The sequence below is a fragment of the Nelumbo nucifera genome, chromosome 1, assembly GCF_055504915.1.
Source record: "Nelumbo nucifera cultivar China Antique chromosome 1, China Antique-T2T, whole genome shotgun sequence".
NCBI classification, from domain to species: domain Eukaryota; kingdom Viridiplantae; phylum Streptophyta; class Magnoliopsida; order Proteales; family Nelumbonaceae; genus Nelumbo; species Nelumbo nucifera.
Window position 1 is genome coordinate 50797427 of NC_142649.1, and position 20451 is coordinate 50817877.

Here is a 20451-nt window from a genome sequence, read left to right on the forward strand (position 1 = left end):
TAGCGTGGGACCCAAACATTGATCTACACATCAGCCACATGGGTTCAGCCCAGCCTTTGTTACAAGGCCTGGCCAAATACACAGTTATGGACAGTGCACCCCCTGAATCCCATCTTATGGGCTCTATGGGCCCAACACTTACCCTAAGTGGTCCCTGGGCCAAGCCACCTTGTAACACCCAGGGACTGGGCAGATGCAAGATTAGCCCCTCAGGTATTATCCTCAATGGTTTTACACTTAATCTCTCAGCCCATAATGATCATACACTGGCCGACAAGAGAGGACCTCTCCCTCGACTGCAAGGAACAATGTTGCACTCTCTACTTATATGGATCCCGAGAATTAAAACCTTTTGCAAACCATTTCAAAACCATAACATATATATATATATACATATATATATATATATATATATATATATATATATATATATCTTTATAAGAATATATTTTGCAAAACAAAATCTCAATAATTGAAATCGGCTACCGGTAGTCTTGGTTTCCGTCAGAGAGAGTGCATCCCCGATCATTACCTTTGTCCAACAAAGGGGCTGATCCTGTCACTATGATCACCCGCTTAGATGAATTCTCGGACTGTCCCAATATACCCAGGTTTTGATCCCCACTAAGGATCTCACTGATTGGTACATCAAAGACAGCCCAATCCGACATCTACTGTAGTATCATAATCGAGTCTAGGGGTTAGGTGTAACTTTCCAGTTTTTGCCCATCTATCTCCAAGGTCCATGGCAATACTGGAAATCTGGTCCGGTTCAAAGGTTCTATTAATCCTATACTGTATGTGCCTAGGTCTCACCCTGGCAACTGAGACAAGCCACCCCAACCGACTTGGTGGCACCACAGTGTCAGCCTTATCAGGATTGGTCTCCCCAGACCGATCCACTAGCTGTTAACGTTTTAAACTAACACGAGTCTCATTAAGTGTCCAGTTTAAGGGTATTACACATAAACATACCAAGGGAACATGAATCAAATATGCACTTTTATTCATTTACAATAAACTCATAAAGTACATCATTCTTGATTGAAGCTAAGGACATACAAAACTGTCTAACAAGGATAACCAACTGGTCAGCAGTTAGGAGGCCTAGTGAGTTGATAGACTTAATGGGCCTAAAGTCCAATTCGAAATGGCTTATTGAGATTAATAAAAAGAGGGTGGTTATGGGATTTATATTAGTAGATAGGATAAGGGATTATCCCTATGCACTCAAAGAGTCCAGATTTGGATCGGGAAACTCCTAATTTGATTAGGAAGGCTGATATTTATCTGCAGAGAAGATGAGGGATTATCCTTATCTCTTAAAGAGAGTCCAGATCCAAATAAAAGAGAGTCCAGATCCAAAACGGACCGGTGGCCTGGACACCTGGGTAGATCTTCTAGGTTGGTCACTACCTGGAACTTGTGGGACACCTCCCACTGCATCTGAGCTCTCCTCATCAAGAACAATTTCCTGACGCAGATTGTCCAGGATGTAGTCATTTTCCAAGAATTGTGCATTCCGACTGCAGAACGCCTTCTGCTCACTTGGATCATAGAATAGGTTGCCCACTAAGCCCTTTGGGTAGCCTACGAATAGGCAACGACTGGTCTTGGATTCCAATTTGTCCGGATTCGTTCTTTTAACGTGAGCTGGACAACCCCAAATCTTCAAGTGTTGTACACTTGGTTTCTTTCCGGTCCAAAGCTCATAAGGAGTTTTAGGAACCGATTTTGTTGGAACCCGGTTCAGCACGTATATCGCAGTCTTTAATGCGTATCCCCAAAAGGATGTGGGTAACTTTGAATGGGTGAGAAGTGACCAGACCATATCCAATAAGGTCCTATTCCTCTTCTCTGAAACACCGTTAAGTTGTGGTGTAGCAGGAGGAGCCAACTGTGATACTATCCCATTGTCCTTTAAGTAGTCCCTGAATTCGTCAGAGAGATACTCGCCATTTCGATGTGATCGAAGGCCTTTAATTTCTCTCCCTAACTATTTCTCGACCTCTTGCCTGAACTCCTTGAACTTTTCAAAAGATTCAGACTTGTGTCTCATTAGGTACACGTAACCATATCGTGAAAAATCATCGGTGAATGTAATGAAATACACGTGTTGGTTACGGGTCCTAACACTCAGGGGACCACATACATCAGTATGTATAAGGTCAAGCGTGCCTGTACATCTTTCAGGCTTACCGTTAAATGGCCTCTTTGTCATCTTACCCTGAAGGCAAGGCTCACAAGTGGGAAGATCTTTACAGTTAGAAAATCCAAAGGACCATCCTTTACCAGTCTTGTGATTCGGTCAATACCAATATGGCCAAGTCGGTAATGCCATAGGCACGTGGGATTAACTATATCACGTGCTCTTTTCTTGGGGATTTCGGCCGACGTAGTTTTGGCTATGTTAGTTTCTAGAGAAGGATGTAGAACATAGAGACCGTTCTCCAGTTCCCCCTATGCGATGAATTTATTGTTTCTTTTAAGAGTAATCGTATTACTGAAAAAGACAAAATATCCATCCGCACACAGTTTTGAGACAGAAATCAAATTTCTTCTTAGATTTTGCACAAAAAGATAATCTTTAAGTACAATATTTCCTTCTCTAAATCTTAATTCTACGGTGCCTATTGCCGCAGCTGCAACGCTTGTAGAAGTCCCCAAGTAGAGCATCACTTCTCCATCATTCAGCCTTCTGCTTACCTTGAACCCCTGCAGTGAGTTACACGCATGAGTTAAAGCCTTGGAGTCAATACACCAGGATGCAGAAGCCACCAATAAGTTAGTTTCTATGAAGCAAGATTCGAAATTACCTTTCTTGGATTCCAGGTACTGAGGACAGTTCTTCCAGTGGCCAGTTTGTTTGCAGAAGTGACATGCATCTGCTGTCCTGTCCTTCTTCTGCTTCTTGGGCTTGGTAGTCTTCTTCTGAGGCTTCTTTGCCTTCCTCTTTTTCTTGCCCGTTTTGTTAGCTTCAACAAGCATCACCACAGGCTCATCCTTCTTAAGTAAGTCCTCAGCCCTTTGCAACATATTGCTCAGCTCTTGGACGCTGACATTCAGCTTGTTCATATTGTAGTTTAATATGAACCCATTGAAGGAAGAGGGCAAGGAGTTCGGAATGGCATCTACTTGAGTCCCAAGATCTAGCCCGGATCCAAGGGCTTCCAGCTCGTTAATGTAACCCATCATCCGAAGACAATGGTTGTGAACTTTCTGTCCCTTGGACATCTGAGCGGTCATGAACATTTTCAAGACCTTCTGCCGAGTAGAACGGTTCTGCTCTTCATACATTGTTTTCAGACTGTCCAATATGTCCTTAGCGAGTTTGATCTGATCGAACTGCCTCTGTATTGAATTGTCCAAAGAAGCAACGACATAGCAGCGGGCTAGGGAGTTTTTATCCTCCCAATCTTGGAATTCTCTCCTATGGGGTTCAGAAGCCCTATCACCCGGACGTTCCGGGGCAGGAGACTTGACTACCTTGTCCATTTTTTCAGATGTTAAAACCAGCATTAGGTTACGGTACCAGTCGGCATAGTTTGAACCCTTAAGCTTGTTGTCGTCAAGAAGCTTTGCAAATTGTCCGTTAGCCATTTTCTGATAAAACAACAAATATCTGTCCACAACCTTATTTGATTCATGTTGAAATCGTAGACATGGATTTTAATCTATGTTCCATTCCCATTTGTTCATCTCTGAGTTTTCCCTCCTGCTCAGGGACGGAGACAGCAACTTGTCTCTGGAAATGTGGGAAACCACATAGGGTGCATGGAGCCAATTGTTTCAGCTGCAAAACCCCACCACCTTTCTGTGAAGGATCATATCCACTCATCATATGAGTTTTCCCTTTGGCCTCTGTTAGACAAGGTTCAGAGCTGTTTTTAGGTAAACCTTTCTGTCCAGTGAGTACTCACCCATCATATTCGTGAACGCCAAGGTACCGTGAGAGAGTTCCCATTTTCTGGTGAAGCCTCTCCCACATCGGTCTATGATGCCCCTATCATCTTATGAAGCACTTAGACAAGCCCAACAGCAAATGGATAGCCCATTTTCTGGTGCGTTTCCTCATTACTGAAGGACCCATCCTCATGCTAATGATGGAAGGCCTTTAGAGAGTTCATCACATGAATCTCCCTATCACATGCACTCATATTTACTGGAGGGAACAAGAATTACGCCCTAGTTTATTTTAGGTCAAACCATATTGGCTCCCACTGACTTTCATAAAGGCAGATTTTGGTGGGCCTAAAACGGCTAGGGTTCCGCACGTAACCTCTTCAGGAGGTGTGGGACCCACCATTGAGGGAGGTCATCCAGTGACCAGTAGGGACACCATGGCAATGATGTGCATTCAGCCATGGTGTGCGCAAGAGCCACTATCGAATCTACATGGGCCAAGCACTTATGGCCCATGTGAACGTAGCACATCACGCACATCCATACATCACATGCAGGGAGGAATTGATCCAATCAATTAATTATTTGTAAAAGCCCATTCGAAGCCCATTTTAATCCATAATATTAACAATTAATATCACCTAGGTATATGGGCTGAATCAGGGTTACCCAGTTCGGCCCATATAGCTTGTTCTTTTGAAGTGGGCTTTTAGCAGTTTTAACAATTTAAAACTGGGCCTTACAGGTTTGGCCAAATTAACCATTTAATTAAACATCAATCCTTAGGCCCATTAGTGGGAAAATTAGGGCTAACTTTCAGCCTTGATAAAACCCTAGATTTGGTCCAAACAATTTGATCCAATCTTGGTTCAAATGGGTCTAGGGTTTGATCTTTAATTAAATCTTTAACTCAAAAAAATAATCTGAAATTAAAGAACTGCTGAAAGAAAACAAGAATCAGTCAATCCAGGGCTGTTCATACAATCCATCCTGCAAAACAGAGGTTAGATCACAGAATGCAGTTTCATAAACTACAAATCGCAGGTAGCGAATGTCCCATCTGCGAAATCTCCTTCCTTGCACGCCATCTTTGGTCCAAAAATAAATTAAATAGAAAACCTAATTTCTATTATAATTACATCAGATCGATACATTGAGTCTAAAAAATAAAAAAAATTATTTACAGACAAAATGTAATGAATAAATCAAGAAACTGCAAATCTTGCAGGTTCCCTGCGCAAACCAAGAATTCGATCTCCTCTTGTACTAACAACCCATAAATCAAGAAAATCATAAACAACTATTCTAAACAATAATCAGATTTATATAAAATTAATTTCAGATTATTCGCCCATTAATTTTGGGAACAAATTTCCTAAAACCCATATCTGCGCAAATCGGGTAGAACACCTTCTGCCCATTTGTGCAGGTTCAGATCTGAAACAAATATGATTCAAGATTTGAACCAAGCTCTGATACCATTGAAGGGATGGGATATCCATTACATGGACGCCCAAGTCTTGGGGAATGGATAGGGCGAATTTCAAAAATTTCTCCCATCTTTGCAGGGAATTGAATTCCCTACTTTAGAAAACATATTTTCAAGGATCAATCTTGAATCAAGAACCAAACCAGATCTGAACCAAAAGAAGTAGGAGGGAGGATGTACCTGATACAGAGAAGCAATATCTCTCAATGGAGGTGTTCATGCCCAAGGAAGGATCCAAAATCTGCTCCCACTGAAGATGGCGCAGTGTAGGATGGAGCAGAATCAACAATGTTCTTCCCAAAGAACTTGACCCTTCACAAGAATCAACTGGACGGCTTGTGAGTACAGCTCCAACCAACCTTTTCCCAAAAGATTGGAATCAAGATCAGATCTTGATTTCTCCCAAGAACTGGAGATCGAACTGAAGGTGATGGCGGCGGCAGGAAGGAGGCGGCAAGAGAGAATTCGCAGGGTGCAGAAATCTCTCTTCTTGTGATCTTCAGCTCTGAAGAGAATTGAACATCAATCACTAACTGTCTTCGCCCCTTTCTTCTTTCGTAATCTTAAAGGGATCGGCTCCTAATCTCATTAGGAATTGTTAATCTAAATCATATTTAGGTTAGAAGTCCCTTTAAGTGATAAGGGATAACCCTTATCTTATCTGCAGATCAGATCAGCCATCTCCTAATCTAATTAGGAGGCTTCCAGATCTAAATCTCATTTAGATCTTGGACTCTCTAAGTGGATAGGGTCTAGGCCCAATCCTATCACCTGATCCATCTCAGAATTCATCCCCTTTTTAATTGACTGATCAAATCAGCCTAGTTTGAAATGGGCTTAAGGCCCATTTAAGGTTATGTACTCACTTAGCCTTCCAAACTACTGCCCAGTTGGGCTTCCTTGTATGGCGTGGGACCCAAACATTGATCTACACATCAGCCACATGGGTTCAGCCCAACCTTTGTTACAAGGCCTGGCCGAATACACTATTATGGACAGTGCACCCCCTGAATCCCATCTTATGGGCTCTATGGGCCCAACACTTACCCTAAGTGGTCCCTGGGCCAAGCCACCTTGTAACACCTAGGGACTGTGGGCAGATGCAAGATTAGCCCATCAGGTATTATCCTCAATGGTCTTACACTTAACCTATCAGCCCATAATGATCATACACTGCCCGACAAGAGAGGACCTCTCCCTCGACTGCAAGGAACAATGTTGCACTCTCTACTTATATGGATCCCGGGAATTAAAACCTTTTGCAAACCATTTCGAAACCATTTATATAAATATATTTTGCAAAACAAAATCTCAACAATTGAAATCGGCTGCCGGCAGTCTTGGTTTCCATCAGAGAGAGTGCATCCCCGATCATTACCTTTGTCCGACAAAGGGGCTGATCCTGTCACAATGATCACCCACTTAGATGAATTCTCGGACTGTCCCAATATACCTAGGTTTTGACCCCCACTTAGGATCTCACTGATTGGTACATCAAAGACAGCCCAATCCAACATCTAGTGTAGTATCATAATCAAGTCTATGGGTTAGGTGTAACTTTCCAGTTTTTGCCCATCTATCTCTATGGTCCAGGGCAATACTGGAAATCTGATCCGATTCAAAGGTTCTATTAATCCTAGACTGTATGTGCCTTGGGTCTCACCCTGGCAGCTGAGACAGGCCACCCCAACCGACTTGGTGGCACCACAGTGTCAGCCTTGTCAGGATAGGTCTCCCCAGTCCGATCCACTGGCTGTGAACGTTCTGAACTAACACGAGTCTCATTTAGTGTCCAGTTTAAGGGTATTACACAGAAACATACCGAGGGAACATGAATCAAATATGCAGTTTTATTCATTTACAATAAACTCATAAAGTACATCATTCTTGATTGAAGCTAAGGGCATAGAAAACTCTCTAACAAGGATAACCAACTGGGCAACAGTTAGAAGGCCTAGTGAGTAGGTAGACTTAATGGGCCTAAAGTCCAATTCGAAATGGCTTACTGAGATTAATAAAAAGAGGGTGGTTCTGGGATTTATATCAGCAGATAGGATAAGGGATTATCCCTATCCACTCAAAGAGTCCAGATTTGGATCGGGAAACTTCTAATTTGATTAGGAAGGCTGATCTTTATCTGCAGATAAGATAAGGGATTATCCTTATCTTTTAAAGAGAGTCCAGATCCAAATAAAAGATTTGGATTAGGAAACTTCTAATGGGATTAGGAGAACCTCTCTTTAAGGCTATAAATAGAAGAGTAGGGCGAACCTCCAGATCATCTTATAGACTACTGATTTCTAGAGAGAGACAACATAGTTTGACTGCACTGTCTCCTTCTCACCTGCTCTTGCCGCAATACCAATTCGAACTCCACCTGTGGGATCGATCAAGAAGGGTTCTTGATATTACCTTTTGGTAGAAAAGGTAATCTGAAGTCGTGCTCACTAGCCCTCCATCACATTCTTGCTGAAGAATTTGGTTATTGCTGAAGAGCCATCCTGCTGATTCTGCTTCATCCAACACCATGTCATCTTTAGTGGAAGCAGTCTTTGGATTTTTTCTTGGGCGTGAACACCTTCATTGGAGGTTATTATTACTTTGTATCAGGTATATCCCTTCACTTCCTTTTGATTTCAGATATGGTCTGGTTTGGTTGCAAGATTGATCCTTGAAAATGCAGTTTTCTAAAATAGGGAATGCGATTCCCACATGGGAAAGAGAGAAATTTTTGAAATTTCACCCAACCTTCCTGTAGGGTTCGGCCATCCATATGATGGATCTCTCATCCCTTCAGTGGTATCATAGTCAGGCTCAAATCTTGAACCAAAATTAACCAGATCTGGATCTGCGCAAATGGGCAGAAGGCGTTATACCCGATTTGCGTAGATTAGTGTTTTTTGGGAAATTTGTTCCTAGTTTTTGGGTGATTGATCTGAAATTAAATATTTATAAATCTGATTTATATTTAGAATTATTGTATATATTTTTTCTTGATTTTTGGGTTGTTCGTATGGAGGAGATCGAATCTTTAATGGCGCCAGAAATTTGTGCACATGCTGTTCTTTTCATTCTTCGTCAGTAATTATTTTTTTTTTTAATTTTTAGACGGAATGTATATGAATTCAATTTTGATGTAATATTAATAGAAAATAGGTTTTTCTATTTTATTCCATTCGAAGTTGAAGCAGATTGCGTAGAGGAGAGATTTTCGCAGATATGGGTTCGACCATCTGTGGTTTGCAGTTTTGGAAACTGCATACTGTGAAATAATTTTTGTTTTGCAGGGTAGCAGTCCAATGAACAACCCTCCTACTGATTCTTGATTGTCTTGATTCAGTTATTTAATTTTATATCAAATTTTCTTGAATTAAATCTTGAATTAAAAATCAATCCATAGACCCATTCAAACCAGATTGGACCAAACTGGTTGGACCAAATCTATGGTTCGATGGGGGCTGTTCTCAGCCCTAATTTTTTACTCATGGGTCTAGGAGTTGATGGTTAATTGCAAGATGCAATTCAACCCACATCTGTAACACCTGTTTTAATATGTTAAAACTACTTTAGCCCATTTCAATATAAAAGCTATATGGGCCGAACTGCTCTTTACAATTCAGCCCATATACCTAGATAATATTTGGTGTGTGGCTCATTGTGACACTAAGCAAGTGCACTAGCCGTTCAAGTAATAAAGTAGTGAGTGAAGTATCATTCCCACGAGGATTTAGGAAACAATTACCAATACTAAATTGGGTACTTCTTATCTGATTAACAAATAAATCAAAACTTTAATGAAAGTTAGAAATCCTAAATTAAAATCTATCTAAATCATTGGCCCAATTGCCTTCAAATCAGGTTAGAAGAGTAAGTAGTAAAAGTCTATCTCAGAATTCAGCAATCTATCAATTTGGATCATTCGAATAAATCATGATTGAGCCTTGGTTTGGTCAGACTTCAAGCTCATGAACAGCCTCTTTCGAGTGCATGTTCAATCTATGCATGAGTGATGATCCCCATATCTCTATCAAGGATCTAATCCTAATGCATGCGTTTCTTCAAACACATCTAAGGCGTCGATTCAAAACTGAATTGATCACCAACTGAATTATGCAAGTTATCTCTAATATTGCATCCAATTCAGTTCTTGAATAGTATATCTGAATTCCTAGAGTCTCTCTCAAGCACTCTAGGAATTCCAAGCTTTAGATCCATCCATTCAGCCAATCTGAAAATTGCAGATCTGAAACTTCAAGGTACAATTCATAACCATTCGAATGAATAAAAAAGAATTAGATTGCTGAACTGAAATTTTACAAGCTGAAATACATCAAGGAAGAATGGAAGAAGGAGAAAGAAGAAAGAAAATATAACAAAGAAACAAAATTCAAATTAAAGGAGAATGAAACTACAATTGAGTTATTACAAAGGATCTTTGAATCACAAACCCCCAATTTCGAACTCACCTTCTCTTCTAGCTTGCTTGTCTTGAACTTCCTTAAGCCCTTCTTCTTCTTCTTCCTTGCGCCTAGCCTTCTTCTCTTCTCTTCTCTCAAGGTGGCCGAACCTCTAAGAGTGGGAGAGCCTTCCTCTCAAGCAATTGAACACCTCTCCCCCCTCCTAGAGGCCTCCTTATATAGTTTTTCAAAGGGGCTCTTGCCCCTTCTTGAAGCCTCTAGAATGGGGTGTATTACACCCCTTTCTTGAACTTTCTAGAGCTCTCTTGAAAGCCTCCTAAGGGCTACTATTTGGTCTGCACTTAGGCTCTCTCTTAGCACATGATAGTTATACATTGAGCTGCTCTTTTGGGCTAAGAATGGACCTTCCTTGTTGGGCCGAATTCTACTCTTAGCTAGGCTTTCTTTTCTTGGGTTTTCTCAAGGAATCCACTTGCTCTTCTTGGGCCGAAGTGCTCTCTCTTGCTTCCACAACCGGGCTGGGCTGAATTTGGTCTTTTTGAACATTCTTTTCTTGCCTTTTTCCTTCATTTTCTTGGATTAATTACCCCTGAAACTTATTCTTAGCATTAAGCTAAATTAAAGCAAAAATTAATAAAATCGGCATAAAAATCCATGCTAAAGTCCTCAAAAATTATAGATAAATTGTAGGTTCATCAATATTAATCAGTAATATTATGAATTTTTATGGGCTTTAATCATGGGCTTTACAGTTATTTAATTGATTGGATCAATTATGATTTTCATGCATAGGATGTATGGATGTGTGATGTGCAATGTTCATGGGCCATAAGTACTTGGCCCATGCTATTTCGATAGTGGCTCTTATGCACACCATGGCTGAATGTACATCATTTCCATGGTGTCCTTAAGATCATTGGATGATCTCCCTTCATGGTGGGTCCCACTCCAACTACCTCCCCAAGAGAAACCGTGCGGAACCCTAGCCATCTAGGGCCCATCTAAATATGGCTTTATGAAAGTCAGTGGGAGCCACTTTGGTTTGACCTAAATTAAATTATGGAGTAATATTTTATTCCCTCCACTAAAATATGAGTGCATGTGATTGGGAGATTCATATGATGAACTCTCTAAAGGCCTTTCATCATTAATATGAAGATGGGTCATTCAGTAATGAGGAAACACACCATAAAATTGGGCTATCCATTTGCTGTTGGATCTGTTGGAATGTTTCATGAGATGATAGGGGCATCATAGACCGATGTGGGAGGGGCCTATCCTAAAACTGAACTCTGCTACGGTACCTTGGTGTTCACGAACATGATGGGTGAGCACTCACTGGACAGAAAGGTTTAACGAAAAATGGCAATGAACCTTGTCTGATAGCGGCCAAAGGGAAAGCTCATAAGATGAGTGGATATGATCCTTCACAGAAAGGTGGTGGGGTTATGCAGTTGAAACAGTTGGCTCCATGATCCTTCGCAGTCTAGAGATGATCCTTCGCAGTCTCCGTCACCGCGATAGGAGGGAAATTTCAGAGATGAATAAATGGAAATGCAACATAGATTAAAAGCCATATCTATGTAGATAAAATGAATCAAATAAGGTTGTAAACTAATATTTGCTTTGCCCTTTATCAGAAATGGCAAATGGTTAATTCACTAAATTGTTGGACGACAACAAGCTTAAGGGCCCAAATTGCGCTGACTGGTATCGTATCCTTATGCTGGTCCTGACGTCCAAGAAATTGGACAAGGTAGTTAAAAACCCTGATCCGGAAAGTCTGGGTGATAGGGCTTCTGAGGCACACTAGGTGTCGGATTGGGCTGTCTTTGATATGCCAATCAATGAGATCCTTAGAGGGGGTCAAAACCTGGGTATGTTGGGACAATCCGAGAATTCATATGAGTGGGTGATCATAGTGAGATCAACCCCTTTGTCGGACAAAGTGAATGGTCGGGGATGCACTATCTCTTATGGAAACCTAAACTGCTGGCAATTGATTTCAACCATTGAAATTTGTTTTGCAAAATATATTTATATAGAGATATACATACATACATACATATATATATATATATATATATATATATATATATATATATATATTATGGTTTCAAAATGTTTGCAAAATGTTTTAATTCCCGGGATCCATGTGAGTAGAGAGTGCAACATTGTATCTTGCAGTCGAGGGAGAGTCCTCTCTTGTCGGGTAGTGTTTGATCATTATGGGCTGAGAGGTTAAGTGTAAGACCATTGAGGGTAATACTTGATGGGCTAATCTTGCATCTACCCATAGTCCTTGGGTTTTTATAAGGTGGCTTGACCCAAGGACCATTTAGTGTAAATGTTGGGTCCATTAAGAGTCCATGGTGATGGACTTAGGGGTTCATTGTCTCGTACAGTGAATTCGGTCAGGCCTTGTGACAGAGGCTGGGCTGAACCCATGCGGCTAATGTGTAGATCAATGTTTGGTTCCCACGCCATACAAGAATAACCAACCAGGTAGCAGTTAGGAGGCCTAGTGAGTAGATAGACTTAATGGGCCTAAAGCCTAATTCGAACTGGCTTAAAGAGATTAATTAAAAGAGGGCGGTTTTGGGATTTAGATCCACAGATAGGATAAGGGATTATCCCTATCCACTCAAAGAGTCCAGATCCAAATAAAGATTTGGATCAGGAAACTCCTAATTTGATTAGGAAGGCTGATTTTTATCTGCAAATAAGATAAGGGATTATCCTTATCTCTTAAAGAGAGTCCAGATCCAAATAAAAGATTTGGATTAGAAGAGCAGGGCGAACCTCCAGATCATCTTACAGACTGCTGATTTCCAGAGAGAGACAACACTGTTTCACTGCACTGTCTCCTTCTCTCCTACACTTGCCGCCATACTAGTTCGATCTCCACCTGTGGGAGTGATCAAGAAGGGTTCTTGATATTACCTTTTGGCATAACAGGTAATCTAAAGTCATGCTCACTAGCCCTCCATCACATTCTTGCTGAAGAATTTGGTTCTTGCTGAAGAGCCGTCCTGCTGATTCTGCATCATCCTGCACCGTTTCATCTTTGGTGGAAGCAGTCTTTGGATTTTTCCTTGGGCGTGAACACCTTCATTGGAGGTTATTATTACTTCTTATTAGTTATATCCCTCTACTCCCTTTTGATTTCAGATCTGGTCCGGTTTGGTTTCAAGATTGATCATTGAAAATGCAGTTTTCTAAAATAGGGAATGCGATTCACACATGGAAGAGAGAGAAATTTTTGAAAATTTGCCCAACCTTCTTGTAGGGTTCGGCCATCCATATGATGGATCTCTCATCCCTTCATTTAAGACAATGTTCACGAACCATCTGCCTCTCAGTCATTTTAGCGGTCATAAACAGTTTTAAGACCTTTTGTCAAGTAGAATGATTCCGCTCTTCATACATGGTCCTCAGACTATCCAAGATATCCTTGGACACTTTGATCTGATCGAATTGTCTTTGTATCGGATTGTCGAGGGAGGCTATGATGCAGCACTAGGAAAAAGAATTCTTATCTTCCCATTCTTGATACTCTCTCCTACATTTCTCAGAAGCTCTATTACCTGGACGATCCAGAGTAGGGTTCTTAGCAACCTTGTCCTATTTCTCAGACGTTAACACCAGCATAAGGTTACGGAACCAGTCAACATAATTTGGGCCCTTAAGTTTACTATCGTCCAACAATTTGGTGAATTGTCCGTTTGCCATTTCTGATAAACGGATTATTAGTCCATAACCTAAATTGATTCATGTTTACTACATAGATTTGACTTTTAATCTATGTTCCATTTCCATTTATCCATCTCTGAGATTTCACTCCTATCTTAGTGATGGAGACTATGGAATATGTCTCTAGAAATGTGGGAAATCACATACAATGCATGGAGCCAACTGTTTCAGCTGCATAACCCCACCACCTTCTATGAAAGATCATATCCACTAATCTTATGAGCTTTCCCTTTGGCCTCTATTAGACAAGGTTCATTGCCATTTTAGGTTAAACCTTTTTGTTTAGTAAGTGCTTATCCGTCATATTCATGAATGCCATGATACTGTGAGAGAGTCTTCCATTTAAGGATAGGCCCCTCCCAGATTGGTCTCTGACGCCCCTATTATTTTATGAAAAAATCCAATAGATTCAACAAAAAATGGATAATCCAATTTTATGCTGTGTTTCCTCATTACTAAAGGACCCATCTTCATGCTAATTATGGAAGGCCTTTAAAGAGTTCATCATGTGAATCTCCCTATCACATGCACTTATATTTTGCTGGAGGGAACAAATAATTATGCCCTAGTTTTATTTAGGTCAAACCAATGTGGCTCCACTGACTTTCTTAAAGTCAGATTCAGATGGGCCCAAAACGGCTAGTGTTCTGCACGGTTCCTCTTGGGGAGGAAGATGATGTGAGGCCCATCAAGAAGGGAGATCATCCAATGATCTTAAGGACACCATGGCAATGATGTGTATTCGACCATTGTGTGCCAAAGGGCCACTATCAAATTAAAATGGGCCAAGTACTTATGGCCCATGTACGTAGCACATCACACATCATACATCACATGCATGAACTTATTTATAGCTTTCTTTGGATCAGCCTCCTAATCCAATTAGGAGAGAGTTTCTTGATCCAAATATGATATTTGGATATGGACTCTAATGGATAAGACGTATCTTATCCTTCAACTAATCCTAATCAGGTTATAAATCAGATTTCACCCCCTTTTAATTAACTAATTTAAGCCCAGTTCGAAATGGGTTTTAGGCCCATTAAGTCACATAGCTCACTTACCCTTTAATATGCTGGCTAACTTGGCTCTCTTTGTATGGCATGAGACCCTAACATCGATTTACACATCAGCCACATGGGTTCAGCCCAACCTCTGTTACAAGGCCTAGCCGAATTCATTGTAGGACACAGTGAACCCCTGAATCCATCACCATGGGTTATTAGTGGGCCCAACATTTACACTAGATGGTCATTGGGTCCAGCCACCTTATGAAAACCCAAGGACTATGGAAAGATGCAAGATTAGCCCATTTGATATTACCCTCAATGGTCTTACATTTAACCTCTGAGCTCTTAATGATCAAACACTACTCGACAAGAGAGGACCTCTCCCTCGGTTGCAAGGTATAGTGCTGCACTCTTTACTCACATGGATCCTGGGAATTAAAACCTTTTGCAAACAATTTGTGAAATCATAATATATAAGTATATCTCTATATAAATATATTTTGCAAAACAAATTTCAAACATATTTGAAATCCACTGTCGATAGTTTAGGTTTCTATTAGTGAGAGTGCATTCCCTGATCATTCACTTTGTCCGACAAAAGGGCTGATCCTGTCACTATGATCACCCACTCAGTTTAATTCTCGGATTGTCCCAACATACCCAGGTTTTAACCCCCTCTAAGGATCTCACTGATTGGCATATCAAAGACAGCCTAATCTGACACCTAGTGCAGTACCATAATCGAGTTTGGGGGTCAGGTGTGAAGTTATAGTTTTGCTCATTTGTCTCCAAGGTCCATGGCAATACTAGAATTTGATATGGTTTAGGGTTTCAAGAAAATCCACACTACATGTACCTCAGGTCTCACCTTGGCAAATGGGACAAGCCACCCCAACCAACTTGGCGGCACATCAGTGTCAGCCTTATCAGGATAAATCTCCCCAGATCTATCCAACGACTATGAAGATTGTAAACTAACACGAGTCTCTTGAGTGTCTAGTTTAAGGATATTACATAGAAACACACCAAATCACATGAATCAATTATGCACTTTTATTCATTTACAATAAATGACTTCAAGTACATCAATCTGATTGAAGCTAAGGGCATACACTGTCTAACATCTTGTTTGATGACCCACCTCTACATGTCGATGATCTAGCCCTCGTAATAGTGGTTCTGCCCTGAGGTTGCCTTTGTGCCCTCAATGATGGTGATGTTTGTGATGGGCCTATATTTGATGCCTGACCCCAACTCATTGCAGTACCACCACCCATAACATCATCAACCTTGTTCTTTGAATTTTCGTTATGTCGGCCCCTACAACCTCCAATGTTGTGTTCCGTCTACCCACATCTAGAACAGGTCATAAATCTTCGCCTCCGTGTCACACTTTGTCCACTTATCAATTCATCGGGCCCTTTCCTCCTTAATTTCCTTAGCCTTCCAGGTTGTGGCCTGATGGAGGCTGGGGTTATAGGTACTGGTTGATGTATAATGGGTCATTGAGACTTATCCGAGATTGGGACTATTATGTTGCTATAGGCTTGGATACATCTTTGAGTGGTGTAAATGGGATCAATGTAATTGTATACACACTCCTTCTGCATCTTTATGCAAGAAATTGTTTGTGCACATGGTATCCCTTTGAGTGTCCACCATCGACATGAACAAGTTCTCCTCTCAAGATTTACAACTACTCTCCTATCGAAATAGGTCACCTCAAATCTGAATATCCTAGCATATATAAGAAAACATTTCCAGGCACGTTCTTCAAGCCATTGTATTTTCTTCCTAACATTGGGGCAAACAAGTTCAATTGTCATTTGTGAGTTGTTAATGTCTTCTTTGGACTAAAGACATCAACTGCCTCCTGATAGTCTCCACCAATGTAATAATAGGCTTATCAGAGCATCTAATATCCATTTGTTGAATGACTCCGAGAAGTTCTTACAAATGTCATCACTGCTCTTGGTCCAAAGGTTGACCTGGACCACAATGTTGGGGTCACCCTTCTCAACCAGTCCTGAGCATCTTTGTTCAATTCTTTCATTTTATCCATGTACGAGTCAAAATCGGAAGATGTGTATGCACTAGCAGCCCCCCATAAACAATCCCTTAGATCCTTCCCCTTGAAAAGAAGTTTAAAGTTGGCATACATATGCCTCATACAAAAGTGGTGCTCAGAACTCGGCAACAACCTCTCAAATGTTTCCACAAGTCCACAACATAACACATAAACCCAAGTAAGAATGTTAATATATATGTATATATGCACATATAAAATGTAAAATACATAAATGCAATAGTATAATACCTTCTACCTATCAGAAATAAAGGTCCAACCATGCTCCTCTGGTCCTCCAATTGCATCAAACAACAAAGTCATAAACCAAGTCCACGACTCCCTACCCTCAGATTCAACTACAACAAAAGCAAATGGGAATATGCACTTATTTCCATCTAAAACAATGGCCGAGAGGATATGGCCGAAGTTAGGTGGCTTCATGTGGTAGCCATCAAGCCCTATGAATGGGTGACAACCCTCAAAAAAGCCAAATTTCGTTGCATTGAAACAAATAAACGTCATCTCAAATTGTCCAGGGACCCCCTCCTTGAAACCAATCTTCAAAATGCTATCCGAATTTGAATTTAGCAAGACATGACAGTAATCGGCCAATCTATTGAACTTTTCACTATGTGTCCCCTCAATCTAGAAAATTGTGTTTCTCTTGGTTCTATAAGTCAGCCGCTTAGTAATATCAACTCTAAAATCCCTTAAAGTCTCATTGCGTAAAGCAAGGGCTTTCCAGCCAGGATCATCAATAAACATGTTCTTATATTTATTGGCTAGCCATGCTGATGACATTTTGTCATTCCTTAATGCTCGTGCAAACTCACACTTATCACTGAAAGTTTTGATTTGGAAAGACTCTCGGTCTTGCATCCAAGATGTATGAATCATCCATCCACACTTCTGCTTGCAAACTGCCATGAACTTATCTTTATTATTCTTTACATAATAATACTGTATGCCATGTATGATGGAAAAGTTAACCAGTGCTTCCTTAAATGTAGCTGGATTGACAAATCTCATCCCCACCAACATGTTGGGTGAATCCATCTGCCTCACTGGTATAAATGACTCATATTGTGCACCTCTCTCGTCATTCGGTGCATCTAAGCAACTATTCTAGCTGATGATAATCATTTAACAACTTTGGCCCAAGAACATTCATTTCTTCAGCAAAATTAGGATGTGGTTCATTAATCTAATCATTTTGTGCTTCATAAGACCACTAACATCATCCTCTAGTGGTGTGGAATGGTCATCATGATCATTGCTGTATTCTCCATCACCACCAATAACAGCTACATCCAATGGGACGTTGATGCCATCATACTCATCTGTCCTAGGCCTTGAAGAGCTGGCCTCAAAACCCTTCTGAATGTTGTGCTACTCATTATCCTCACCACTATTGTGTGCTTCATGTATAACATAAAGGTTAATATAAGCCATGGTTCCATGTGCTGTAAACTTGGACAACACATCTCTGTCATTGTTAACCATGACCACCATCATCAATGTTGTATCCTAGCTTTCTGTAACATACTTGACAATGACCGATGTATACCAAGTCCTTCAACATGCCAACTTGAAGGGATGAGAGATCCAACATATGGATGGCCGAACCCTGTAGAAAGGTTGGGTGAAATTTAAAAAGATTCTCTCTCTCCCATGTGGGAATCACATTCCTTATTTTAGAAAACTGCATTTTCAAGGATCAATCTTGAACCTAAACTAGACCAGATCTAAAACCAAAAGGGAGTGGAGGGATATACCTGATATGAAGTAATAATAACCTCTAATGAAGGTGTTCACGCCCAAGGAAAGATCCAAAGACTGCTACCACCGAAGATGACATGGTGCAGGATGAAGCAGAATCAACAGGATGGTTCTTCAACAAGAACCAAATTCTTCAGCAAGAATCTGATGGAGGGCTAGTGAGCACGACTTCAGATTACCTTTTCTGCCAGAAGTTAATATCAAGAACCCTTCTTGATCGCTCCCACGTGTGGAGATTGAACTGGTATGGCGGCAAGAGCAGGAGAGAGGGAGATAGTGCAGTCAAACTGTGTTGCCTCTCTCTGGAATTTAGCAGTCAGTCAGATGATTTCTGATGTGTACTGAGGGTTCGTCCTGCTCTCCTATTTATAGCCTTAAAGAGAGGTTCTCCTAATTCCATTAGGAGTTTCCTAATCCAAATCTTGTACTTGGATTTGGACTCTCTTTAAGAGATAAGGATAATCCCTTATCTTATCTGCAGATAAAGATCAGCCCTCCTAATCTTATTAGGAGTTTCTTGATCCAAATCTTTATTTGGATATGGACTCTTTGAGTGGATAGGGATAATCCCTTATCCTATCTGCTGATCTAAATCCCAGAACCGCCCTCTTTTAATTAATCTCATTAAGCCAGTTCGAATTGGGCTTTAGGCCCATTAAGTCCATCTGCTCACTTATCCTCTAAACTGCTGCCCAGTTGGATATCCTTGTATGGCATGAGACCCAAAAATTGATCTATACATCAGCCACATCACTTACCCTCCAAGGTAAGATGACTAAGCGGCCATTTGACGGTAAGCCTGAAAGATGTGTAGGCACACTTGACCTAATACATACTGATGTATGTGGTCCCTTGAGTGTTAGGACATGGAACCAACACGTGTATTTCATCACCTTTACAAATGATTTTGTTAGACAGTTTAGTATGCCCTTAGCTTCAATCAAGAATGATGTACTTTATGAGTTTATTGTAAATGAATAAAAGTGCATATTTGATTCATGTTCCCTTGGTATGTTTCTGTGTAATACCCTTAAACTGGACACTTAATGAGACTCGTGTTAGTTGGGGTGGCGTGTCACTATAGTGCCACTAAGTCAGTTGGGGTGGCATGTCTCAGCTGCCAGGGTGAGACCCTAGGCACATACAGTGTAGGATTAATTGAATCTATGAACTAGACCAGATTTCCAGTATTGCCCTGGACCTTGGAGATTGATGGGCAAAACTGGAAAGTTACACCCGACCCCTAGACTCGATTATGATACTGCACTAGGTGTCAGATTGGGCTGTCCTTGATGTACCAATCAGTGAGATCCTTAGCGGGGGTCAAAACCTGGGTATGTTGGAACAGTCCGAGAATTCATCTGAGTGGGTGATCATAGTGATAGGATCAGCCCCTTTGTCGGACAAAGGTAATGATCGGGGCAGCACTCTCACTGATGGAAACCAAGACTGCCGGCAGCTGATTTCAACCGTTGAGATTTGTTTTTGCAAAGTATATTTTATATGAGAAATAAAAGTATATATTGTGGGTTCTAAAATTTTTGCAAAAGGTTTTAATTTCCAGGATCCATATAAGTAGAGAGTGCAACACTGTTCCTTGCAGCCGAGGGAGAGGTCCTCTCTTGTCGGGCAGTGTATGATCATTATGGGCTGAGAGGTTAAGTGTAAGACCATTGAGGATAATACCTGATGGGCTAATCTTGCATCTACCCACAGTCCCTGGGTGTTACAAGGTGGCTTGGCTCAGGGACCACTTAGGGTAAGTGTTGGGCCCATAGAGCCCATAAGATGGGATTCAGGGGGGGCACTGTCCATAACAGTGTATTTGGCCAGGCCTTTTAACAAAGGCTGGGCTGAACCCATGTGGCTGATGTGTAGATCAATGTTTGGGTCCCACGCCATACAAGGAAGCCCAACTGGGCAGCAGTTTGGAAGGCTAGTTGAGTACATAACCTTAAATGGGCCTTAAGCCCATTTCGAACTGGGCTGATTTGATCAGTCAATTAAAGGGGGCGAATTCTGAGGTGGATC